The 27,892-nt window shown below is 45.7% G+C and overlaps 2 long non-coding RNA genes across 2 annotated transcripts; both read left to right on the forward strand.

Moving 5' to 3' along the window:
- Positions 1-11,441: 11,441 nt before the first annotated feature.
- Positions 11,442-16,782, forward strand: LOC125163379 (uncharacterized). The gene is made up of 3 exons (XR_007151428.1): positions 11,442-11,494; positions 11,866-12,064; positions 16,422-16,782. It is a non-coding gene; the product is annotated as an uncharacterized LOC125163379 (long non-coding RNA).
- A 1,955-nt stretch (positions 16,783-18,737) lies between these two features.
- LOC125163427 (uncharacterized) lies at positions 18,738-20,429 on the forward strand. Its single transcript, XR_007151457.1, has 3 exons — positions 18,738-18,757; positions 19,916-19,964; positions 20,350-20,429. It is a non-coding gene; the product is annotated as an uncharacterized LOC125163427 (long non-coding RNA).
- Positions 20,430-27,892: the final 7,463 nt, after the last annotated feature.

Below are 27,892 nucleotides of genomic sequence, written 5' to 3' on the forward strand. Positions count from 1 at the left end.
GTAAAGGAACCTTCTTCCAGTTGGGTGAACCCGGGGAGAAGGGTTTTTGGAATGATGAAATGAAAGCTAGCGCCACTACTGTTTTGACTATATGGGACTCTTACTAAATGTATTGAAAAGACAACTCAAGCTCTCTTAACCGACAGCAAGTAGCAGGGTTGGGAGAGGGGAACTCAATGGATTTCTCTCAGATTTCAAGGAGAAGCTGAACAGCCCATCCCGAGGCCTGTGTGGTTCACCAGCGATGACATTAGTGAAACTCAGGTCTCAGCTCCCAGTTTCTGTGTCCCTTCATTTAAATTTTTCAGAGAGAAAAATCATTGCACTGTGACGCAGAGCAAGACTGGTCCGCTTGCTCGGGAGCTAGACTCTCCCATTCCTCCTGAGAGAGTGGGATGAGCCTCACTTACTTCTAGGTATGGAGAATGGATCAGGTGGGGTCTGTCAGACTCTTCTTTTAAAGACCTGAACCCTTTCACCCCCACCCCCCTCTTCATTTAGCCAAAGCAGCCCAGAATGGCTTCCGTACCTGTCCACCCTCTTCCCGTGGCCATGGTAGAGCCTGAGGTGGTCCAGGGCGATGCTGGGGAAGCAGCCTCAAGCACTTGGCAAAGTTTCTAAGTCCTTTTCCCCCCACTCCTGGTATTAGCCTGGTTCCACTGGGTACAAATGACCAGTATCGCTCCCTTCCACGGGCTAATATGACATAGAATCAACAATACCAAAAAATTGTGCAGCCTTGGAAAGTGTGGCCTTTCCTGAATTCTGGGAACTTGCTTTAATTTAAAGACGTTGTATAGCTTAGTGGTTAACAACTAGGACACTGGAGCCAAATAGCAGTGGGTTCAAATTTCAATTCTGCCAATCACTAGCTGTGTAGACCTGGGTAGGTTTCATGACTTCTGTGTGCTTTAGTTTCCTCAGGGGTAAGTTCTACTTGGAAATAGCAGTGCTTATCTCACAGGGCTGCATAGCACACACTTGCCTCTTGGGTGCTGCAGCTGGGTGGTCTGGGGTGGCTTTGTTACTGGCCAGCCATATGACCTTGGCAAGTCATTTCCTCTGTCTGTGTCTCAGGTGTCTTATGCAAATGGAGATAAATCTTCTAAGAACGTATCTCAGAGGGCTTTGGGGAAGATGAAATGAGTTAATGTATATGAAACGGGTTGGATTTGGTCCCCCAAACAAGAGATGTTGAAGTCCTAACCCCTAATATCTCAGAATGTGACCTCATTAGAAAATAGGGTCACTGTAGATGCAATTAATTGAGATGAGGTGATTTAGGTGGGCCTTAATCCAGTGTGATGGGTGTCCTTATAGATAGGGGGGAAGCGCAGACATAGATATTCACGGGGAGAACGCATGTGAAAATGAAAGCAGAGATTGGGCTGATGTGCCTACAAGCTAGGGAACGCCAAGGATTGCCAGCAAACCACCAGAAGCTAGGGGAGAGACAAGGAGCTGATTCTCTCTGGAAACATTTAGAAGAAACCAACCTTGCCAATACCTTGACCTTGGACTTTCATAAAACTGTGTGGTGCAAGCCACCCCGTCTGTGATCCTTTGTTAGCCCCATAAAACTGATACAGTAAGTAAAGCACTTGGAACAGAAAAAGGGCACTAAGTGAGTTACTACGCGAACCCCAGGCGACTGTAGTTAAGTGGTCAGGGAAGGTCAATCATTATTGTTAGAACAGAAGACTCAGAGGCTGGGAATGACAAATATCCTCATCACAGATTCTTCCATGGAAGGAAGATGCCATCAATAAAGGGATGACACTGCCTCCTTTTAGGGGGGATGCTTGTACTTCAATGCAGTTAGGATGAGGCTGGGTCAAGGTGTGCCTGCAGCGCGGCTCACCGTTGGGTGAGAAACCCTCACCTCAGAGGTCACTGCCAAGGGCTTTGAGGAAGACAGGGAAGCAGCAGCCCCAGGGAGAGGTGGGTGGAGGTGTGCACAAGCATTGTGCCTGTCTCCATGCCAGACAACAATAACGAACAAATCTCAAAGGCTGCTGCTGAGGAGAGCAGAGTGTGAAACATCCACTCCCCCAAAGGGACGCTGGCGTGCACCTCCATCTTTACTGGGAAGGAGGGGCTTGGGGAATTCTGAATCCACTCCTTGCTGTGCCCCGGTTGGCTTTGACTGTCCGCCATTTTGATGGCAAGTTTAAACTGCCATTCTTTCCTGAGCACGTGAAAGTGACTTGAAACCCTGAAAGCTGTTTTGCTTTTTCGAAAGAGCAATCTGCCTGACGTGCTCTATTTGTCCTCAAATAACACACTGTGATTACGGCCTGCCTCTCCCATCACCTCCTATGAAAAAGGGAGGGCAGCTGTACAAAACTTGTCGCTGGTGTTTGCAGTACTGGGGAAAAAAAAATATCCATTTGTTCTCAGCTGGCTTGATGAGATCTTATGAAACCCTCTGGCTCATGGAGTGGGTGGTCCCTCTGGGAGTAAAACAGAAGGCCTCTTCCACCAAATTCCCATTGGCACTGACCGGACAATGTCAACTTCAGTTCATTGTTTAGGAATAATAATGTTGCAATTATGATGCGTCCTTCTGGGGTTTCTCTGAGGAGGAGGGGGGAAGTTAAAAGCAGGTTCTTTTGAAACAGGAAGCTCCTTCTGATCAAAAGTTATCAGTCCATTATAGTCTATTTGTAAAAGACATTTCTCGAGGGGGCTCTGGAGTGAGTGTAAATGTCTGTGCAGTGTCTTTGCAAGGTCTAGAAGGAATGTGTTGTTCAGTTCTGTTCTGTCCAATACAGTGGCCATTCCCTGCGTGTGGCTACCAAGCACTTGAGATGTGGCTAGTCAGAACTGAGATGTGCTCTAAGTATAAGATACATACCAGCGATCAAAGACTTGGTATGAAAAAAGCACGTGAAAGATACCATTCATAATTTTTTTATTGATTACCTGGCAAAATAATATTTCTGATATATGGGTTAAAAATTAAAGTACCATTAAAATTAATTTCACCTGTTGATTTTTACCTTTAAAAAAGTTTCTAGCAACCACTTTAAAATTGGACACCAATTTGACAATAAATTTCATATCAGAAAACTACAAAAAATTACATCTATGACTTAACATCTGGCTTACATCATATTTCTGTTGCCCAGTGCGTGTCCAAAACGTTTGTGCACGTGTTTCCTCTTAAAGGCTATTTGGGTATTTTTTTAACAAGTTGTCTTCCTGTTGAAAGTTTAGTCCTGCCTTCTAGAAACTGATACCCAATATTTCATTCAGATATTTTATTTCTCCTTCGTTGCTTTTTATGTTTGATTCAGATGACTTAGCAATTTGCTACCAAATGTTGAAATATGTATTTGAGTCTCGTTTCCTTTATAGGGCCTATTTACTCATTTTTTTTTTAATTTTTTTTTTAATGTTCATTTATTTTTGAAACAGAGACACAGCATGAACGGGGGAGGGGCAGAGAGAGAGGGAGACACAGAATCGGAAGCAGGCTCCAGGTTCTGAGCCGTCAGCCCAGAGCCCGACGCGGGGCTCGAACTCACGGATCGCGAGATCGTGACCTGAGCTGAAGTCGGACGCCCAACCGACTGAGCCACCCAGGCGCCCCTATTTATTCATTTTTAAACCGGAGTGCTAGATAGGATATAATCCGAAAGTCTCCTTCTGGCATTGGGGTATTATGACTGTTTTAAAATGTGAGGCCTTATTATTTTTTTAATGTTTATTTACTTATTTTTGAGAGAGAGAGAGAAAGCGTGAGCAAGGGAGGGGCAGAGAGAGAGAGAGAGGAAGACAGAGAATCCCAAGCAGGCTCAGTGCTGTCAGCGCAGAGCCTGATGTGGGGCTCGAACTCATGAACGTGAGATCATGACCTGAATCAAGAGTTAGTCACTTAACCTACTGAGCCACCCAGGTTCCCCTAAAAGTTGAGACCTTAAAAGGAGGAAGAAAATCTAGATTGACCTCAGAGAGTCTTGACATTGGCAGCATGATGGTTTTCCGAAGATAAAATCTTTTTTCCATTTCTAGTCCTGCTGAGACAGAAGCCTGGAATTCCAGCCAGTGGGGAGGCCAGGGCCTAGCAGGCAGAGGGAGACAATGCTGCCCCCTTCTGGGCTGGAGGGGAGCTGCAGGTGTGTGTGCATCCACACACAGCTGCTGCTGTGCTGGTCACAGCCCAGAGTGAGACCCCCAGGCCCCGCAACAGTGTGTGTGTGGGGGGGTCCCAACAACCCCCGGCAGTTTGCCCAGTCTTCCCTCCACGCCTTGCCACGGGTCTAACATTTGACGCAAATAGGAACTGATGGTTCCCTTCTGGTTACAGCTCTCGCTCTAGGGATGTCTGGGGTCCAGGCTGGTGAAGCCGCAGGGAAGTGAGTGAGGGCAGGAGCCACCCCCTCACGGTTCCTGCTTCTGGCAGACAGCAGGCCTGTGAGAAGATACCCGACGAGCCATCAGAGACCAGCCCCAGAGGTTAGCCCGAACTGAGCTCCTGCCCTTTTCCACCGAGAGTCCTGAGCAATCAGCGCATGAAGTGCTTCCTTAGAAGAAGATGAGCTGACTTTCTGAGTAAATATAATAGATAAAGGATGTGAATGGAAGGGACATGGGCCCTTTTCTCTTTGCATGCAATATATTTAGGAGAAAGGGAATCTGAGGGACACAGGAAGCCAGACTGGTGCCAGACAAAGTGTGAAAAGGCGCCAATGAGTTTGTCCATTTCTGTTTTACCCCCATTACCAGGGTCTCCTCCCCTAGAACCCTGCTGTCCCAAATTTATCACTGCTCTGCTGCCCGCAACATCCTTATCTCATCTTGCCAACCCACCGCACGCTGATGCGCATTGTACACACACACGCACGCACACACACACACACACTCCACTCTTCAATAGCAAGGAATACAAAGGAATATACTTACCTGTGTCACTTCAAGTTAAGGTGGGTATTGATCGTGTCTTCATGGAAATAAGAAAGACCGGAATCTCAAGCTTGTTGCCGGGCCATTTGGGAATCGAAGTAAAGCCATGCAACCTGTCTAGAGGAGTAAGAGCCACCGGGAAGCACAGCATCACAGAACCCAGAATGGATTATGGCACCAGGAAGGTCATTCAGTACTCACATCGTCCTTGAGACCAGTTACCCTGTTTCCAGCCTCAGCTCCTGTCTTCTCCTTCTGAGAAGCTGGAATGTGTTGATCTTCAAGTGGTCAGCTATTCTGGGGCACCCCTCCCGTTTGTATCTCCAACCCACTGTGAATAGCTACTTACTTCTCTGCGTGCATATATCTTGACTTCTGTGTCCCCATAGCTTCTGCTTCCTCGAGTTTCACAATTTCTGCTTTCCCTTGACCTTCTAATATTTGTTTCCAATCCTGTTTGTCCTTTCCCTGTGTTGTTTGTTATCCTTCTCTCTTGCGACCAAAGACAGACTCTCTTCTTGGCTTTATTTCATATTGCTGAGAAAGATAATTTGATGCCTTAATCACCATCATCTCTGGGGGAAGCCATTTCTCACCAGGCTTTCCCATAGACTTCTGGTCAACCCTAAGTTGACTACATTGGGCTGGATGTCCATTTCTGGTTCGATAAGCTGTGAGTCTGGAGGCAGGGCACAGATATGGCCATTTTTGCTTACAGACCAGCATCTCAGTGAAGTGAGGAACCTTGTGTATAACCCTTTATGAGGGGTCAGTGGGAGTGGTGAGTTCCAAGACTTCTCCTGTCCCATATACACCCGTAGACTGCCTCTAACTCCCACCTACAATGACATTTTCCTGTCTAATGCTCATCTTCTTGGTCTAAGATCAAATTTTTAAAAATTATTTTTTATTTTTATATTTTAGACAAGGAGAGAGAGTGTGAGTGGGAGGGAGGGGCAGAGGGAAAAAGAGAGAATCCCAAGCTCCATACTAAGCATAGAGTCCGACACGGGGCTCCATCCCACAACCCTGGGATCATGACTTGAGCTGAAACCAAAAGTCGGATGCTCAACCCACTGAGCAACGCAGGTGTCCCCCAAGATCACATTTTATAGGTTGCCACCTGCATTACTTGGACAGAGCCCAAGTGTTACTTTTCTCTTTAACTGGGAGTGACAGATGGGGTGGTGGAGAGCTGGTATGATTTTGCTTCTTTAATTAAAAAAAAAAAAACTTTGAGAAGAAGGAAGTGTTTCATGGTGGTGTGAAACAACACACACATCTTGTGCACCATCGGTGGCAAATGCAGTATGCTGGGACTCTTCCCAGAGGAAGAACTTTCTGGGGAATGTGGAGAAGTGGAGCGGGGTGGGAGGTATTGGAAAAGAAACCTTAGGCGTCTATCCAAACACTGTTCTTTTCCCTCAGGCATCTATCCAGACACTGCTGGTATCCCGGGACAGTGCCAGTCTGGGGGTCACATGGTTCAGTCAGTCTTTTTATTTAGTGCAAACTAGAGTTTCTCCCATCTATTCAATATCAATTTTCCATCTCTTTAAATAGCTGTCAGTGATTGTGCAAAGAAGAATCTTCTCGGAGTGTGGCTGCTCTCCTCACACGTACATGGCCTGGTTTCTACTGTTTCTAAGTGAAATCACTTCCGGTCATTCTGGATCTGGATGATCTATCTGATTTGTGAGATCTAAGGAGAACTGAAATTGGAAAAAATGCTTTATATTTTCTTCCTGGACGTAGCATTCTTATGTTTTGGAAATTTCAATAACTACATTCGTCTGTAAATTTCCGGAGTTTGTCTCCTGCATGTTTTTTTAATTAAAAAAAAAATTTTTTTTTAACGTTTATTTATTTTTGAGACAGAGAGAGACAGAGCATGAACGGGCGAGGGGCAGGGAGAGAGGGAGACACAGAATCGGAAGCAGGCTCCAGGCTCTGAGTCGTCAGCCCAGAGCCCAATGCGGGGCTCGAACTCACGGACTGCGAGATCGTGACCTGAGTGGAAGTCGGACGCTCAACTGACTGAGCCACCCAGGCGCCCCTCCTGCATGTTAATGATGACCCCTACTCTGCTGTTTGAACACCAGGCTCTGTTTTCTAGTGAAATCTGAGGTTCTGTGGGCATGAGTTCCTACTATGTACCCGGCACTGCTGTAGGAACTGTAAGTTCATGAAGATAAAGACATGTATTTGTTGATGTAATTATTCAATGTGTAGCAAATATACCAAATATACTCAAGAGTGTGTAATGGCTCAGATATGATGGAAGTTCATTTCTTCCTCATATGAAGTTCACGGTGGGCGTTGCTGGTGAGTAGATGCCTCATTCAAGTAGAAATTTGAGGACCCAGATTTCTTCCTCTTGTGGCTGTGACTTTTTCAATATGCGGCTTTCAAAGTCTCAATGAGTGTGGAGGATTGCTTGGGGGGAGTTTCTATGTGCCAGGCCAGGACGGGCACACACGACTTCCATTCACATTGCACTGGCTAGTGCCCAGTCACACGACCTCCCCTAACTGCAAGGAAAGCTAGGAGATGAGACAGGAGGTTAGGTAGGTGCCTGGTAAGAAGAGTCTTTGATGCAAACACAGCAGTTTCTGCTACAATAAATGAGTTCCTTGTTTTCGAGAAGCATGCACCTGTGATTTCAAAGAAGGAAAGATGCTTCAGAGTGTGACAACTAGAACCAATGGGCCAACTAACATCCCTGGCTTTGACTACTGTTTGCCAGGGACATAGCCATTGATCATTTGGCTTCCACAGATTTCCCGTGGGGAAAGAACGCATTGATGAAGAACACCAGAACTCTAGTCCGGCATTCAGGGAACACCATAAGGACAGGGATCAGGTATCCATAACTTTAGTTCTGATAACCATAGCTAATATTTGGAAACTTCTTCCTAGATGCTAATCTAAGGATGTGACAAACATAGACAGAATAGAAGATTGAGACTCTACAGGAGGGGGAACACCATCTTCGCTTTGTGCTAAAGGACTAAATAAACAGGCTGACTGAGTCTGTGGCCCCAGTCACACAGCTAGTGAATGGCTCATGCCCGGATAGTTTGACTCGGGAACTGGTGTTAACCTTTTGCTGTATGTCCTTGTTAAATGGGTGAATCAGTTGTAAACCAACCCAACCCCTGCCATTGTGTTTTATGCTCTGATCTCTTATGAATTTAGTTAGGGTGAAGCTTGACCTTCCAAACTTAGTTGTCCTGTATACACAGATAACATTAAGTTTCTGGAACACTGTCTCCTGCCAGTGGAAAGGCTTCCTCCTCCCAGGGGCCGAGAGCTTCCTTCAAGGACCTCCTTCTCTGGTCTATTCCGTTGTCCAAGCTTTGGTTCCTTCAAGACTTTCTCCCTACTTCCTTAATAAAAGTCTAGTTTGAAACTCAAAGCTAAGAAATGAATCATTTGTTATAGGTCAAAGCTGCCTTCCCACTCCTTGGTCCTAGCCAATGAATTAAAAAAAAACAAAAACAAAAACAACCACTTCTGAATTATTAAGAAGGGAAAATGCTTATATCCCACAAAAAATGATACTGTCGTTCTGTGACTTCAAGAAAAATTTCAATTGCCTTTGCTTTTAAAGGGAAGCACAAAAAGTCAACTATAAGATTGTTTTCTGTTTGTTAACAAGTTCTGACTATGCGTTAGGCATGACAGCATATTCTGGAAATATAAAGAGGACAATGATGTGGGCTAGGCAGGGAGGGAACGATGAGTTGCTATACATGTCAAGCGCTAAGCAAGTGTGGTGGGGGGCTAGAAGGCAGAGCGACTGCTTCCATCTGGGAGAAGGATATACCCATGGTAAATGATAAAAACCAGACCATGTTCGATAAAACCATTATTAGGCATCATTTTTGCTTCTTGATCTTCGTGGGTATGCCCCCAATATTTCACTGTTAAATATTTGTTAAGATGTTTCCTCTCTCCCGCATTCAGAGAGTATTGATGTAGTCCAACCATGGCTTGTTTTTGAAGGAGACATATTGAGTGGCATTTAGAGAATGATTGGGTATGCGAGGGAATTAGTGTGTGGGGCATGAGGCGACAAATAGAGGCCATTTCCTTCAAGCAGCCTGAAGTAAGGAGGACCAGAACCAAAGCAGAGGCAGTAGGGGGCTGGGGCAGATAGGTGGAAATGCAAATCTAGAAACAAGATTGGACAGAGAGCTCTGGGCATCATCAGTGTGTGTGTTGTCTGTGGTAGGCAGTGAAAGTCATGGGACTGGGTGAGGTTCCCTGGATAAGTGTGCAAAACAGGGGAGAAATGAAACCCGATGTCAATGGTGCAGGCAGAAAGGGTCAGCCAAGCAATGAAACCAACAGGGTGCTTATCAAGTCTGATAACATCTGGGCGAGTGTAAGAATAGCTAGCATTGTTTTGAGTGCTTACTATATGCTTGGCACTATGCTAAATACTTTTTCATGCGGTATGTGATTTGATTCTCACAACAATAAAATGGTTATAAAGTTGGAATCATGCCCATTTTATAGATGAGGCGATCGAGGTCTAGAGAGAGTAAATAACTCACCAAAGGTCACACCGTTAGCCTGTGGCAGACCTAAGATTTGGACCCAGATTTGTTATACTTCAGAGTCTTTGTTCTTACCCCATATGGCTTGCAGTGCTAGCACTGGGAAATTGAGCAAGGAGGGAGTTCAAGAAATACGGGGGGTGGGTGTTGGAGACATTGGCGGGACAACATATTTGCTTGTCCAATTCTGTCTTGTTCGGACTAATATCAACAACAGTATGCAGACTCCTGTCTTTGGATAGTTGAGTAAAAGAATAAAGACCCCTAATGTGAAGGTGTCATGAGATCCCATGAGACCCTCAGTTTGGAAAGGAACTTGAGGGCAATTCGATCCCTGAAAATTCAGGCACCAAAGAGGCTGGAGGCAGGCGGTAGGTGAAAGAAACTAGAGCCTCTGACCAAGTTCCAGATTCCACTCTTGAAACACATCACGATTGCAGCCAAGTCTTTCTTCCCATGGCTACGAATTCAGATTTCTCTTTTCATTGATTTCCTAATTCAGAAAAACCACGGTCCCTATCCTACCCTCAACACAAAAATACTAAAAGGTGTGAAACATCTACTCTGTTAGTGCCCTGAAAGTTAAATTTGCTGAAATGATTCTTCATCTCTAGGCCAGTAATAACTCTTAATGGTCATTGAGTCTTTACTTTGTCTTTTGTAGGGACTGATTAAAGGGTTTTTTTTTTTAATTTTTTTTTCAACTTTTATTTATTTTTGGGACAGAGAGAGACAGAGCATGAGCAGGGGAGGGGCAGAGAGAGAGGGAGACATAGAATCGGAAATAGGCTCCAGGCTCTGAGCCATCAGCCCAGAGCCTGATGCGGGGCTCGAACTCACAGACCGTGAGATCGTGACCTGGCTGAAGTCGGATGCTTAACCGACTGCGCCACCCAGGCGCCCCTGATTAAAGGGTTTTATGTGCACGATCATTTTTAAGACACATCAATCCTGACAGATAAGCGTGACTTTTAGGCTCATTTTACCAATGAAGTCAGTCTCTGGGGTCTGCCCTCTTCACCCCTGCATCCCCAGGACAAAGGATACTGACTGGCAGCTGGGTGTTTTGCAAAGCCAAGGAATCTTCTCTTGCTTCTCACTGAATGAGTTAATGTTGATTCACTGTATGTAGAGGAGAATTTGCCATAACAGTTGTAATCTACATGCATCAGAAAAGGTTGAGTTTTGTTTTCAGCTCTTTCATGAACGTTGTACTTGGGTCACTTTGCAGACTTCTTTGCGTCTTAATGTTCCCACTGTTTTTATTTTAAAAACATTATTGTAAAACATACCTTACGAACAAGAGTGTATAAAACATACCTGTACACGGGCGCCTGCTTGGCTCAGTTGGTGAAGCATCTGACTCTTGATTTTGAGTCAGGTCATGATCTTGTGGTTCGTGAGGTCGAGCCCCACGTTGGGCCCTGAGCTGACTGTGGGGAACTTGCTTGGGATTTTCCCTGTCTCTGTGCCTCTCCCCTGCTTTTGCTCTCTCTCTCTCTCTCTCTCTCTCTTTCTCTGAAAATAAATAAATAAACTTAACAAAATACTTCTACAGTGTGAAGAATAGTAACACAACATAAAAGCGTCTCCTACCTGGGCCAGGAAATACTATGTTCTAAAGCCCAGAAGCTTCCTGTGCGGTTTTCCTGATTGAATTTCCCTCCCTTCCTCTGGAGGTGACCATTGTCTGAATTCTCTGTTGATTAAGTCTTTGCTTTTCCTTCTAGCCTTATCACCTCTGATTGTCTCTAAACAGTGTACATTTTAGTTTTGAATGTTGTAAACTTAGGTTAAATGGAACCATACTCTCATTCTTGCTTCTCTCCCACCATCACGTTCTCGAGATTTCTTCATCATTGCGTGTGCTGTGACTCACTGTCTTTCACTGACCTGCACTGCACGGCTGTTGGACGGCCCCATCATTTATTTATCCATTCTTCCATCACGGGCTCTTTCTGGCTCTTGCCCTCACTGACAATGGTACTTTCTACATTCTGGGACAGAGTTCCTGTGCGTAGGTACGTGAGTTTCTTTAGGGGTGGAATGGCTGGATGTAACTGCCCTGCCGCCTGTAACCTTTGTGATTTCTCTTCTACGGGGATGTTAGGAACACTGATGGATGGGGGCAGTTACAATGAAGTGATTTAGGCTTGCCTGCTCTAGCATCAGACTGGCTCGGTTCAAAGTCTGGTGCCGCCACTCACTGGCCGTAGGTTCTTGGGCATCTCCCTGAGCCAAAGTTTCCAGATTTGCCCATCTGGTTAAATGAGAGAGCCTAACTCACAAGGTTATTCGGGGAATTACGTGAATTAACGCTTGTTAAGGAGACGATTCGCACAGCGCTCCAAGACAAGAAATGTTGGGGAAATGTCACTTTTTGTATTACCAGGTGAAGGGACTTCAGGAATCTTTCCTCAGTCACTACTTCTTCCCCTCCCCCTCCACCGCCCAACCCCTATCCAGAAGGACAGCAGAGTGACTTCTCTAATACGGAGTCTGGGAGAAGAAATGAGCCTAATGGCTCAGTCACTGTCATTTCAAACAAGCCAGGCCACAGAGGGATGTGTTCTGGTCTGTCTCCGCATGAGGTAGGTTAAGGGGGACTAGCTCTGCCCTCAGGGGGAGGGGTCTGTGGTTGTGGAGTGTTGTCTGTAATTGGCGATCCAGTCCAATTCAGGGATCAAATATATACATTTGCTTACTTGTGTATGAGCTAAAGCCTTGTCCTGTGGCCACTTCATCAGTAGTAGGGCTGTGTTCTGGTCTCCATCTGTCCTTCCATGTTTCACTGCTCACGTTCCAAGCTCTGGAGTGGGAAGAAAGAGGGTATCATTTATAGACTCCCAAGACATCAATGCTGAATGCTCCATACACATTACTTACGACAATGCAAAATGTTTGGGGAGCCTCTTAAGTTTAAGATGCAGGGCAAACTCCCTTGTGTGCAGGACCAGAGTTGAGCTGTTCGGGTAGGTTCTAAGACCCAAGTCCCATCTGGAAATAATCAAAGGTACCCAAAGAATCTGGTTAGTTCATTTCATGGTATGAATGAAACAGTGTTGCCCAAGGATAGGCAGCTGATCTGGGGATTAAGGCTTCCCCAGCTATCAGTCCATCTAGCTTTCAGAGAGGGATACATCCTGGCAGGCTGCTGCCTTCCTGATTTGGCAGTCAGCTGAAGATCTCCAGTCCCGAAGTCACAGTTGGCAGTGTGGCCCTGTAGATCATACGGGGATCAAGCTGATGTATGTGTGTGTGTGTGTGTGTGTGTGTGTGTGTAATGTACATGAAGGGAAGAAGAAGTGAAAGAATGCTGAACATATTGAATGTCTGTTGCTATTGAAAAATATTATTGTTTTGAATCTTTTACAAATAGTAGAGCTTTCTAGATTTGCATGATTCAAACAGAGAGAGAGAGAGAGAGAGAGAGAGCACAGAGCACAATAGCAAGAGATGGGGAGAGCGGGGTAGGGAGTCCTCAAAGCCTCTGGATGCTCTGGTCCTGCTTTTACCTCCTGTTACATGCAATTTCCCTAATGACATTTATAAGATGAATGAGTTCTTTTCAAAGAGACCAAAAACATCTTTGGGGGAAACACAGATGGAGATCTGGGTTTCTAAGTGCTGCATAAGCTAAAAGCACTCCTGCTCCCACTGCCTTCCCTGGCCGCTTTCCAGCATGTTCCTCCGGCATCTGAAGGCAGAAGGTCATCTCGGTTCTACCGGGAAGTGCAGCTGCGGACTGACGGCTGCAAACAGCCGGTGTGTGTGGGCAGATGCTGTTGGTCCTTCTTCCTTGCTCCGGGTTCCAGGGACCCTGGCTCTCCTGCTGGTGTTTTCCATCACTGTTGTTTCAAAGAGCAACGCAGGATCAGGAGAGCAGGATCCCGCCACGTGAAGAGCTGTGTTTCAGATCTGCTCCCAACTGGTTGGTGACAGTGAAGGTCCTTCCATAACGGGGGCCTCTCTCGCTCCCCTATCCGAGTTCTGGCTCCAATAACTGGTGTCTTGCCATCTCCTCCTGTCTTGCAGACTGGAGTCCAACGCGGGCCCCGTGGCTGGGCTGTGATTTGCTGCCCGGCGTGGCTGTGCTGCCGGTTTGAGTATCCGTGGGTGGGACACCCAATCCATCTTGGCCCTGTCGCCCACCTGTGGGGCCTCTATCTCAGGCAGAGATCAAGGACAAAACCCTACAAGGAGTGTGGCGGGGTTAGATCACAAGCAGGTCAGATAAATGAGGCTGCCAAAGAGGCTAAAACACTGAAATATTTCTATAGCTACTATCCCAGGTCCCTCGGTGTCCTTCCACTGTTCCCTGCTGCCCTCAGCTGCCCAGGCCCCTGCCTCCGGACTCCCAGGATCCAGCAACCAAAAGGGTAGAACCCATACAGTCTGGGCCTCTGAGACCTCACTCCAGGTCCTGGCACGGACAGTTCTGACCGCTCATGCCCGTAAGCAGGGCAGGGAAGGCTGGGGTGTCAGACTGGCTACAGGTTGGTGAGGTGCCCAGACAGAGATGGGGGGCTGGCAATGCCCTGCAGTGGAGAGCTGGGAGCAAGCAGAGGTGGCCACAAACACTCCCGCAGTTGGCACACCCTGGATGACACTGTCACCCACTGGGGAGACAGCCTGCTCCTCGGGAACCAGTCACCTCTGCAAACCAGAGCTCCCCACAATGAATTATCACAGATTTAGGTTGAGAATAATACAGATTTCTTCCCTCGCAGTGCTGGAGGTCAAAGTCTAAAATCAACGTGTCAGCAGAGCTATGGTTCTCTGGAAGCTTCCGGAAAGAATGTTGCCTTGCCCTTTTCTGCATTCCTTGGCTCATGGCTCCCTTTTCACATCCTGTTGACCTCTTGCTTCCACCATTACATCCCTTATTCCCCACTCTGACCCTCCTGCTTCCTTCTTATAAGGACCCCTGTCAATCCATTGGGTCCACCTGGATGATCCAGGATCACCCTCTATCCCAAGATGCTTACCCTAACCACACTTGCAAGGTCCCTTTTACCATTTTCACAGGTTCCAGGGATTAGGGCGTGGACATCTTTTTTTTTTTTTTTTTTTTAATTTTTTTAAATGTTTTATTTATTTTTGAGACAGGGAGAGACAGAGCATGAACAGGGGAGGGTCAGAGAGAGGGAGACACAGAATCTGAAACAGGCTCCAGGCTCTGTGCTGTCAATACAGAGCCGGACGCGGGGCTCGAACTCACGGACCGCGAGATCATGACCTGAGCCGATGTCGGCCGCTTAACCGACTGAGCCACCCAGGCGCCCCATAGGCGTGGACCTCTTTGAGGGGCTGTTATTCTGCACAGCACGCTCCTCCTCAAGCTGCACAGTTCCCCAGGCATGCCAGATGAGAGAGTGGTCCCCACGTGTGGTGGCTTCGCGTGAGCCTCACGTACAGGCGCACCTGTTAGCTCCCAGAGGGGAGACTGGAGTATGAGTCAAAATTCATACGGCGGTATGACGAACAGAGTCACAAAGTGGGTCACGTGAAAAATGTGAACCTCCACATGTGAAAGTATGAGAATGACACATGTCAGCTGTGCATTGAATAGTTTTATTGAATGTAATAATAATGAGGTGGAATTGGGGGGCACTCCTGGAAAACAGCAGCGTATTTGTAGAGTATGCTTTACGCACGACACAAGTTCCTTTTACCGAAGTGTGCCAGGCTGCCAGAACAAAATACCACAGATTGGGGGGGCTTGGCACCATTTATTTTCCTACACTTCTGGAGGCTGGATGTCTGAGATCAACGTGTCAACAGGGTTGGTTTCTCTTAAGACCTCTCTCTTTGGTTTGCAGAGGGCTGTCGTCTCCTTGTGTTTTCACCTGGTCGCCCCCTTATCCACACGCCTCTGGAGTCATCCTTTTATAAGGATACCAGTCATATTGCATTAGGGTCCTACCCCAAGGGCATCATTTTAACTTTATCACCGCCTTTAATGTTTTTTAAGTGTTTATTTATTTATTTTGAGACAGAGAGAGCGAGCAAGTGGGGAAGCAGCAGGCAGAGGGGGACAGAGAGGGAGAGAGAGAATCCCAAGCAGGCTCTGTGATGCCAGCACAGAGCCCGAGGCGGGACTCGATCTCACCAACCGTGAGATGGTGACCTGAGTCACAATCAAGAGACGCTTAACTGACTGAGCCACCCAGGTGCCCCTTCATCACCTTCTTTAAAGAACTTATTTCTAAACTTGTTATATTCTCAAGTACTTGTTATATTCTTGTGGGACTTCAACATTTGAATTTTGGGGGTATACAATTCATCCCACAGCATCCACTCTGCCCAGATTCCTACCACAGATCCTTCCTAATGGTCTTTTTCAGGAGATTCATGTTTAACTGGGTTTAGACATTAGATAAACCCAGGAAAGGTTGTCACATGAGGAACTGTGACTTATTAAGCTGATTTGTGAATATAGTACATGTTTTCTTTAAAAAAATCGGAATGTACTGAAATGCTTATAATAGTGAAATAAAAAATATCTTTAAAAAATCGTAATATTAAAATTTTTTTAATCTTTATTTATTTTTGAGAGAGCGAGAGCGAGAGAGAGAGAGAGAGAAAGAGAATGAACAGGGGAGGGGCAGAGAGAGAGGGAAATAGAATCCAAAGCAGACTCCAGGCTCTGAGCTGTCAGCACAGAGCCCAACGCCGGGCTCGAACTCATGAACTGTGAGATCATGACCTGAGCTGAAGTCGCATGCCCAACCCACTGAACCACCCAGGGGCCCCCTTTTTTTAAAAAAATGTTTTTACTAACATTTGAAATATATCAATTATGATATATGATATATATATGATATATCTATATATATATATATCATATGTGTGATATATGATATATATATATGATATATCAATATATCAATTATGGACCTTGCATTGCACACGATCTGATTAAATTTTCTTAACTCCGTGAGACAGGTCTACTGTACAGACAAGGAAACTGAAGCCCGGAGAGATTATGGGGCTCATCTAAAGCGCCACAACTGGAAAACAATGACTCTGTCAAACTTTGGAGCCCACCTTCTCAATCACCCATGAAGTGACGCTGCCCTTTGTAATTTACAGTGTTGTTACTTTCCATCTCCTCACCTGATTCTGCCAACAACATGGAGGGTTAGGCATTAGTATACCCACATTATAGACGAAGAAACTGAGGCATAGCTTCTTAAGTATCCTGCCCAAGGTTGTTCGCGGGAAACAGGCAGTGAAAATGGGACATGAAGCCAAACTTGTAACTTCGAAACACTCATCACTATTTTCAGAATGCTGCTAGCTTCTGAAAGGGCTGTGGCCAAATCAGTTACCATAATGTTCCAGATGCAGGCATATCAGTAAGAGGATACATGGGTTCACAGAAGCCAGAGACCAGGTCCTTCAGTTGTGAGACACATAGAGAACTCCAGAATGGACCTAAAGCTCTAGGCCCTTCTTGCTCAAAGTGTGGACCATGCATCAGCAGCAACGGTATCACCCAGGTGCTGGTTAGAACCACAGAAGGTCACGACCCACCCTAGACCCATTGAACCAGAATCTGATTTTAACAAGATCCCCAGGTAAGCCTTGCGTGCATGAAAAGCACACACACATACACACACGCACACACATTGATACCCCACATCATAGAACGATCTGTGGTCATTTAAACTTCTCTTCTAAAGAAGAGATAACTGGCCTGGTGGCCAGTATCAGGGGGGTGGCATCCCAGGTTGTGGGTTGTTTTTGTGGTCGTTGTTTTGTTTTGTTTTAACTAGACTATTTTTCAGAGCAGTTTTAGGTTCACAGCAAAATCGAGGAGAAGGTGCAGAGACTTCACATATGCTCCCTGCCCCCCACATGCACAGTCCCCTATTAGCAACATCCCCATCAGATGATACCTCTGCTACAACCGATGAGCCCACGTTGACTCATTGTAACCCAGAGTTCATAGTCTACATCAGGGTTCACTCTTGGTGTTGGACATTCTGTGGGTGTGGACAAGTAAAGTCTCCCAAACTGGAAAATCCTATTCAATTGTCTAATTGATGCTGACATTTACATGTCTAGCGTGCACCTCAGACTTCGTGTGGCCCACGCTGCATGCCATCACCCAAGGACGATCCCCCCAGAGGCCTCCCATCTCCATATTGCGACTCCACTGGCTCCACTGGAGTGGTGGCAGTCGTGGAGACAAGCCACGCCCCTCCTCAGAGCCCACGTTGGTCAACCAGAAAAGCTCCTCTGCCTTGTCCTCAAATATATCAGAAATCTGAGGACTTCTTTCTGTTGTCTTCCTTTAAGCTGTTGTTAAAATTGAACGGTCAAACCTCAGTTTTGTTTAGGCCAAGGAAGCCGGACAAATGGTTCTCAAATTCATTGTGCTTTAGAATCACTCAGGACACCCGCTAAAAGCCCACACGGCCAAGTTCCGTTTTCACAGATTCTGACTTGTTAGCTCTGACGTTGGGCCCAGGAATCTGCGTTTTAGCGAGGACCACGCCCCCACCCCCAGTGGATTTTGGGTGACGGTTGTTCGTGGGTCGTGTTTTGGGAATTATATCTTTACAAACGCTATTTTGTGACCGCGGTTGGGGATTTTAAGTACACATTTCAGAAGCAGAAAATGTTAAAAAGACGAGAGCATGGTATCTGATGCAGAAAAGTTAAGAAAAGAAGAGAGGGTGGTGTTAAATGCCACCATTTCCTTCAGATCTCTGAGCTCTATTGAAGATTGTGATCAGTGTCCCTTGAGACCAAATCACCATTTTCAAGGTCAACTGTGGTCAAAGCGTTTTGCCTTCTGTCTTCCTGCTGGTTCCCCACTAAAAGAAAGAACGTTTTATGATGAAGAGAGGCTATTTCACTCTCTCAGCCTAGCAGACTTGTGTCAAATGTCTTCCCGGTTAACTTGAATGATAAAGTATAAGCAGCGATACCATCTTGAGCCAGGCAGTCCTGGAAAAAAAGACAATTTCATTTGAAAAAGAATCTTGAGTCAGAAACTTGTTGGACTGATCCAAAGTTAAACACCTGTTGTATTGAATTCATGCGCTGTGAATTGTTTCTGTGTCACGGACATTTTACAGGTTTGGCCTAAACTTGAGGGCAGCAAAAACTTGAGATCCAGCATAATGTAAATGCAGAATAAACATCCGCCTTGTCTTTTGTGTGTAGCATGACACTCATCTGTTTTCAGATTTCCCAGGGTCTGCCTTGGAGGCCCAGTGGAGAAATCCTGGCAGGACTGCGGAGCGTCAAGCCCCCTTCCCTTGTGGCTGGTAGGTTTCCGTGTTCCGGGTCTCAAAGGGAGGGAACTGCGGCCATGATTATGTTCTCCTCTCTATGAGGGTAGATGAAAGTCATGTGAATAGACGAAAATTGCTCTTCTAGTGGTCCCCTATTTGGGGCCCCCGAGACTGTGCAGGAAAAGAAGTAGAACAAGGGTGGTTGATGTTCTGAGTTGAGGCTGATGATAATCGAGAAGCTGTCATTTGGGAGAGCCTCTCTGTAGAGAGGAAAAGTACCCAAATGAAACCAGCTCACAAAAGATGTTCAAAGGAGCAAAATGTCACATTACCAGAAGCTTAGCCCTTCAAGCACCAACCTTCATTTTTAAAGCATATCTGAGGGGCGCCTGGATGGCTCAGCTGGTTAAGTGTCCGACTCGATTTTGGCTCAGGTTATGATCTCAACGATTTGTGAGTTCGAGCCCTGCACCAAGATCCTCTAATCCCTGAGATCCTCTCTCTCTCTCTCTCTCTGCCCCTCCCCTGCTCATGCTCTTTCTCTTTCTCTCTTTCCCTCAAAACAAACAAATAAAACTGTGAAGCATATTTGATGAACATCTTTCTGAAACTTTATCACATGTTTTCCAAAAGTGCTTTAAATGGGGAATATGGAGCACAATTTAATGTCAGGGCGGGGAGGGCTGATAGAAACTCAGACTCTAACTCAGTCCCTCTGTTTTGCAAGTGCAGAGCTCAACCCCCAGAAATGCTGGGGGACTCACACCAGGCCACATAACCCATTCACAGTAGAACCAGGCTTTGAGAAATACTTGGAAAATTCTTTCAGTTCCACAATTCCACTCTTCCCTCCCCCTTTAAAGTGTTATTACTCTCTTATCTAATATTTTTAAAAAATAAATAATGGGGGGCGCCTGGGTGGCTCAGTCAGTTAAGCATCCGACTTCAGCTCAGGTCACGATCTCGCGGTCCGTGAGTTCGAGCCCCGTGTCGGGCTCTGGGCTGACGGCTCAGAGCCTGGAGCCTGCTTCCGATTCTGTGTCTCCCTCTCTCTCTGCCCCTCCCTTGTTCATGCTCTGTCTCTCTCTGTCTCAAAAAAAACGTTAAAAATTTTTTTAAAAAAATAAAAATAAAAATAAAAAAATAAAAATAAATAATGGCTAAGGAAACTTACGCAGACTTTCCCGTCAGGTGCAAATCTAGTGTTTGGAAGGTCAGCACAGAGGCACTCAGGACGAAGGTAAGCTATCACTCAGACCCACGTGTTCTGTCTGCTCAAGCTTATTGATGCTTTTCTGCACACTGCTTCCAGATAAAGCCTCTTGCTTCCCAGACTTTATCTCCGTGTGCACACCACCCTCCCTTCGCCCCTTCAGTCCTGAACCGGCGGCTGCTTCTATTACTTTTGTTTGGAGCAGAGCTCTGCTCAAGATTTATCTTCCCAGTGTTCACATCTTGTTTCTTATTTTCCTAACAAACAGGAGACCGAGTGTGGGACGTACTTGTACAGTGATTGCATTGCCCGCCAGAGAGGCCATTGCACACATGGTTAATAGCATGAAGCATCCATTCTATTCTTTCTTTATAGAAACCCCCTTAGGGTTTTGTGGTTTTTTTTTTTTCAGATGGAGAAGATAAAAACTGTTTTCCCTGCTTCATTTTTCCTAACCCACCAGATTTCCGGAGTGGTGTCAGGGTAACCGATGAGAAAAGTTAAGACTGCCCGGAACATGTAAAATGTATTTTTGTTTTCCATATGAGAGAAAATATAGATTTCTGGACAAATGGTTTTAAGACCCCCAATATGGTGACGTGATGATTCTTTTAAAGACTATTCGTGATTCGTTAGTGTGGCAGTGCTATTATTTTTCACTCCATTTCATGGTGGCTTTGAGCATAGTCTAGAAAAGACAAAAAATGAGAAGAACCATTGCTTCCACCACTTAGACTCTTACTTGGAATCGCTGCATTTACTTTTCTCTTGTGGCACAAAAATGAACGCCTGCCGAAGTAGACAAAGCAAGACGTACAATTGTAAGTAGGGAGCTCCATACATTTTGACATATGTGTGCACTCACGTAGCTATCGCTCAGATCGAGATAGGAAAATCTGCAGCACGTCAGAACGGTTCCTTATGCTCTCCCCTGCCCGTGTGCAGCCCCCTACTAGTCGTGACTACTCATGACTTTTATCACCGTCCATTAGTTTTGCCTTCTGGTGGACTTCGTATCGACGGGAGCACACAGGGTGTGTCTTTTGTGTCTAGCCTCTGTCGCTCCACATGCCTGTGAGGCTCATTCGTGCTGGTGCTTGCATCAGTGGATTTTTCTTTCTTAAACTAGGTAATGCATTTCATTAGCTGGCTATATCAGAATTCAACCATTCTCCGGTTGATGGACATATGGGTTGTTTTCCATCTTGGGTCATTATAAATAAGGTTGCTAAGGACACACTGGCATATGTCTTTTAGTTGGCACAAGAACTCATTTCTCTTTGGTACATACCCGGGAGCAGAATTCCTGGCTCAGAGGGTATATGCTTGTTTAACTTTAGTGCTCATGGCCAAATGGTTTTCTAAAATGGCTGAGATCCCATCAACGGTGTGTAAGAGTTCCAGTTGTATCCATAATACATCTCAAATTAACTTTTGAGTGTGACCTGAGGTAGGGGTCAGGGTTTATTCCTTTCCCTTCCCTGCCATATGAATATCGAATTGTTCCAGCACTACTTAATGCAAAGGCCATCCCATTTCACCGCGGTATGGTGGCATTTTTGTCGTAAAGCAAGCGACAGCGTATCTGTGGGTCTATTTCTGGATGGAGGAATTCTACTGTTAGTGTATTCACTGCATATGTTGTAGTGGGTGCAGCACTGAATGGGCATCAGGAGCCTCGGCCTCCAGGGCTGGTGTCTCCAGGGGGAGCCAGGAGACTTGGAAGTAGAGAACATATTGATCTATTTGCTGCCACCCAACCCTCCCTCTTGGCTTCTTGTGCCCCATCCTATGTGAGAGGTGAGCACGTCTACCTTCATCAATGCTGATTACACCATGGGGGACGCCTGATGCAGACCTATCCAGCTACCTGATGGCCTTCAGATTCTCTCCCTCTTGGTAATTTGGCCTGGGAGTAACAGAAACTAGTAATTTGCACTGACAGGTGCTACAGAATAAGTTTTGTGCCCAGTGAAGAGATGCCAAGGCCACAGGGCAAGTTTCAGTTAAGGGAGAAGGTGCAGAAATGGTCCAGTGAAAAAGCCAGCTGAGCGAGAGAGAGAGCGAGGGAAAGAACGGAAGCAAGGTACAAAGAGAAATGGTGGAGACACCAGACGAGAGGGCGACCTGCAGAGAAAGATTACTTGAAAGCTCTGTGAGAGACCCTCTTAATCAATCTTCCAACAGTTCCTGAACAGGAAAGAACAGGAAAGATGCACAGAGGGGGTCTTTGCCATCAAAACACCCTCTCATCCTGAGGCACAGCAGAATGCTTTCTATAATTGAACAAAAATCACGTACAGATATATTTTAATGATTTCCTTTTCTTCTTAGGCCCCCCAAGTAACTTTGAAGGGTGTTTTACACAAGATCTCATGGATTTTGGATCCATCGCTGCAGGGCTGGGAAAACCCTGCTCTTACAGCTCTCCCTTCCTCCCACCCCTGCACTGGAGTCAGACTGGATGTGCTTTGCCTGGGTGAGGTTTGGACTTAATAGCTTCAGTTTCCCATAGGTTGTGTATCTTTGGTAGGAAGTCTTATTTTTATTCAAACTAGCTTGGGTATTTCTTGCAACCAAACAAATTCTGGCTAGATCCCTTGAAGTGTTTACTTCTATTGTCCTAGGTACTCAAGAGGGATGTTGGCCGCCATACATGGAACTTGCCAGAGAAGCTAAACACACACATGACAGGGCAGGAAGCAGGGGAAGAGAAGCGAAAGGAGGCTTCGGTTTGGGTTGTCACCCCCGGCCCCCCCAGGAATTGAAAAAGGGGAATAAAATAAACAATAACACCCAGAACATATTTTTTTTCCTACTGAAAACCAGGCATAATTATCCATTCATGAAATTGTAGTGCTAACGTGCTCCCTGGTTTTTAGCCAGCCAGAAATGGCTGCCCTCAGTGTTTCTCTAATAAAATCCACGTGCAATGAACATGACTGTTGTCTCTGAGAGTAAAGCAAGAAACTGTAAATGAGGGCTCAGAGAATTTGGGAACAGCTAAAACTCCAACTCCAATGTGATTTGTCATGAGAAAAAGGAGGTCGAATCAATCACATAGTGTCCTGTGAGGAGAAAGGGTAGGTGAACAGGAAAGGGCGGCATCAGCTTGGAGCGTGCAAAGTTGTCCGTGTGTACCTGGTGCTGTCCGGATGAGGGAGATGCTCTGGGGCAGCACCAGCTTTCTGGTGCCTGGAGAAGGGCTCTCTCCTGGCACAGGGACCATGACCTGGAAAAACACCTGGGTGACTATCCACTACCCTCCTTTGATCTGATGCCACACACATGGCTCACTTCTGATCACCAGTTGCCAATACGTCTCCCACAGTGTTCTGTGAGTGGGAACACCATGCCTCAGATAGGAGTAGCAGTATTTCAGCCACTAGCGAGAGATAACTCTCACTGTCAAGTAATACGTCTGCAGTTTGGTTTACATATTTCAGTGAGTTTCAGCGGTAAAAGTCAGCATTCTTGTTCTCACCCAACTCTGGTACACTAGCAAAATTAAGGGCACGATTCCAGTCAGCTTTTTCCTGCAAATCACCTACGTGGTTGTCCCTAAGTTACTCTATAGCGCCATGAGAGTTAAGGGCCATAAGAATCATCTTGCGGGCTATAATTTCTAAAGGCATTTACAAGAACGTTGCAGTGGGTACGTAAGAAATGCCTTTGCAGGGGTGCCTGGGTGGCTCAGTGGGTTAGGTGTCCAACTCTTGATTTCGGCTCAGGTCATGATCCCACAGTTCGTGAGATCGAGCCCCACATCAGGCTCTGGGCTGACAGAGTAGAGCCTGCTTGGGATTCTCACCCTCTGCCTCTCACTTGTGCTCTCTCTCTCAAAAATAAATAAATAAATACACATGAAGGAAAAAAAAAAAAAGAAATGCATTTGCTTCAGAAGGCCCTCATATCTTCAGAATTTTCAGCGTTTTGTGATTTTGATGGATCAGATAGGAACAGAAATAGAGCATGAGAAATAAGGTCATGTCTTAGTTTGCTAGGGGCTGCCATAATAAAATATCACAGACTGGCGGGCTTAAACACCAAAGATTTACTTTCTCACAGTTCTGGAGGCTGGAAGTCCAAGATCAAGGTGCCAGAAGGGTGAGTTTCCTGTGAGGCTCTTTTCCTTGGTTTGGAGATGGCCACCTTCTCACTGTATCCTCACATGATCGTCCCTGTGTGCACTCACCCTGTCCTTTTCTTATGGTCACCAGTCATACTGGATTAGGGCCTCACCTAATGGCCTCATTTTAACTTAATCACCTCTTTAAGACATTATCCCCACATACAGTTATATTCTGAGGTACTAGGCTTGGGATTTCCAACATATGACTTTGGGAAGATACAGTCCAGCCCATACAATGTGGTAAAATCCATCCTGTCAAGGCAGCAAGCCTTCTTGACTAACCTTTCTATTGTTTTGGTGAGTTAGAGTAAGGAAGAATTTCTGGGGATTGGTAGACTCCCCCAATGTCAGCACTCACACCAGGCAGGCAAGGTTACCTTATCTGTCCTAGAATGTCCACCCCCCCCCCCACCCCACGCCAGAGTCTGTTCTTACAGAAAGCATCATCAAAAGTCAACTTGTAATTATTGCGTTTCATGGACAGATGCACAGCCAACATAAGATGTCATGGTTTTAACCTCAAAACTAGTGGGTAGGTGAAGAATATACATATCCCAAGCAGTGCAGGGGTATTGGTCTGATGTTAGTGAAATAGTTGTTGTTTAGGAAGAAGGACTTTTCTGTGGGGAATGACCAGTCAGCAGGCCAAGAAAGGGAGAATTAGTACTTCCTGTGCTGAGACACAGCTTCCCAGAATTCTGAGGATTTTGCCAGAGTCCAGCTGGTTCTCGGACGGGGTTGTTAGACTTCTCAGGGGGGGCCTATCAAAGGTCCCTCCTCTAACTGCTGGGCAGCCAGAGTCCACTTGTTCTCTGCCAATCTCAGCTCCAGATTTATGAATGATGAGAGGAAGCAGTTGAGTCCAAACTTGCTGAACCATAATCTGTGTTACCCTAGCAATGCCCCTAGGGGTTCCGATGATGGACTGTGTTTTTCCAAGCACAGTTTCCTTCACATGCCACTGCCAGCTGCCAGGATTGGGTCGCCGTGAAGAGGGTTGTAAATAAACTGAGGTTTGGCAGGAGAAATGGCCTCTAATAAGAGTTAGAATGACCAACACATTGATTTGTTTATTTATTGAGCACCTGGTAGGGTCAGGTGTTGTTAGCGGAGCTAGGGATATGCTTCTGATAAAATAGATAACAATCCCTGCTCTGGTGGGGCTTTCACTCTATTGGGAAGAAACAGATAACAAATAAAACCATTAAGTGAAATATATCCTATGTCAGATGATAATGTATGGTTAGAGGAAAATGAAGCAGGAAAAGGGAAGGGTCCCAGGTGGTTGAGAGTTTCACAGTGGTAAAGGGTGTCTAGAGAAGGTTTCACAATGAAAGTGGCATTTGTGCAAAATCTTGAAGAAATCAAGGAAGGAAGCTGTACAGCTATCTGGGGGAAGAATGTAGTAGGCAGAGGAGATGCTTAGTGCCGTGACATGAGACACATGCAGGAAAAGTAAGGAACCCAGTGTGGCTAAGTGAAGAGAAGGTGGGGACAACAGTAGGAGATGAGGCGATAAGGTGAGGCTAGGGCAAGCCAATCCCATAGAGCTTTGTGGGCCATTGTAAGGACTATAACTTTCCCTTTGAGTGAAATGGAAGCTGTTGAAGACTTTTCCCCCTTAACTTTATTGAGGTGTAATTGACAAATAAAATTACGAGATATTTAAAGCATACCCTATGTTTGATACATGCATACATTGTGGAAGGGTTCTCCCTTTGAGTTAACACATCCATGAAGGTCAACTGGTGCAGCCACTATGGAAAACGGAATGGAGATTTCTCAAGGAATTAAAAATAGGACTACCATATGATCCAGCAATCCCACTTCTGGATGTTTATCCAAAGAAAATGAAATAATTATGCAGAAGACACATCTGTACTCACATGTTTGTAGCGGCATTATTCAAAGTAACCAAGATATGGAAACAACTGAAGGTTTTGGGCAGGAGTAGCATGACCTGAAAACTTTAAGAACAGTTGAGAACAATTCCAAGGGAGGAAAGCATGGAGGCAGGGAGATCAATAAAGAAGCTACCGCAATTATCCAGGAAACAGATGGTGTTGGCTGGGACTGGGGTGGTAGCCGTGGACTGGTGAGAAGTTGTTGGATTATGGATACTTTTTTTTTTTTTATAAATTAAAAAATTATAAATTTTTTTTTATGTTTGAGAGACAGAGAGAGACAGAGTGTGAGTAGGGGAGGGGCAGAAAGAGAGGGAGACACAGAATCTGAAGGAGGCTCCAGGCTCCAAGCTGTCAGCACAGAGCCCGATGCGGGCCTCGAACTCACGAACTGTGAGATCATGACCTGAGTGAAGTCAGACACTTAACCAACTGAGCCACCCAGGGGCCCCAGATTCTGGATATGTTTTGAAGGTAGACTTACTGGGATTTACTGACAGCTGAGATGTGGGGTATGAGAGGAAAAGAGGATACAAGACTGACCTCAAGGTTTTAGACTGATGAAAACTTGAAATCTGGTGCTAAAGTGCCTAGAAGTATTATCGGAGGTATTTCTAATCAAATGGATAGACTTTGGAGTGTCTGATACTCAGACATCATCGTAGACTCCTCTGGGATTACTGAAGTATATAAAATGCTAAAATTCTCCATTCTCACTTCAAAGTAACTGACACCTCTAACTCCATTCATTCTTTCATTTCCTCATTCATTCCATTCACTCAACCTTATCTCAGATGCCAACCAGGAACTCCCTATTCTGTGAGATCTACATGAGCTTTGTTTGAACACCACCATCCCATGCTATGTGCAAGTCCAATGGTTTTCCAGGGATTTCCATCAAGTATCAGGGGAACTCTGGCTCTTCTGGCTTCCTCTGAATCCTGGATACCAGCTGCCCCCAATGCTGCCTTGGTTGTGCCCTCACACTAAACATCTGTGGGTGTTAGGCACTCTACTGATGATTTGGATGGGACACCCGTTTCTCCATCTTTTCTAGGAGTAAGAATTATTTCCTTCATTGTCTTCTGCATAGCAGTTTAGTGGACATGTTTGTGACTTAAGCTTGGACTTCATCCCAAGATCTTATCTTAGAAAAACCACGTCCTTAGATTAATCTGAAAGGTTCTAGGCAAAACTTGGTTGTTTTCTTGAGGTTTCTCTGGCTGTTGGTTGGACTAGGGACTGAAGGTAGATGAAAGTGTGGGAAGGTCCATGCTCCTTGCCACCCCCGTCACCGCCCCCCCACCCCCCCAGTGTCGTTGTCTGTACTTGCATTGTGCTACACTCTTTGTTTTGCTTTTAATTTTTGTTGTGTATTTATTTTGAGAGAGACAGAGAGCACAAGAAGAGGAGGGGCAGAGAGAGAGGGAATGAGAGGATCTTAAGCAGGCTCCGTGCGCTCAGTGAAGAACCTGACGCAGGGCTTGAACCCATGAACCATGAGATCGTGACCTGAGCTGAAATCAAGAGTCAGACGCTTTACGGACTGAGCCACCCAGGCACCCCTGTGCTACACTCTGTTAAAAGTGCCCTATACTAGTGCTGCTTGGGGTCCAATTACACACATCAGCCAAGTAGCTATTATGGCTTTTACTTTGCTCTCTATAACCCTGGCCCCCAGCTATGGGTTTGGAACAGAGAGGGAACCAAGTTACAACCACCGTGCTGTAAACAGCCTCCTTCCCCTCTACTCACAGGTGTGTTTATTAAGCCCTGCTAATTTTATCCAGTATCTTCTTCTGCCAGTCAGTATTTGGCAGACCCACACGGCCACTTTACCAAATGTGCCCATACATATCTGGCTGTCATTTAGACTCCATCTGGGACCTACGATGTTATGAATAAGCTTCTTCATGACA

Source organism: Prionailurus viverrinus, chromosome B1 (assembly GCF_022837055.1).
Source record: "Prionailurus viverrinus isolate Anna chromosome B1, UM_Priviv_1.0, whole genome shotgun sequence".
Classification (NCBI taxonomy): domain Eukaryota; kingdom Metazoa; phylum Chordata; class Mammalia; order Carnivora; family Felidae; genus Prionailurus; species Prionailurus viverrinus.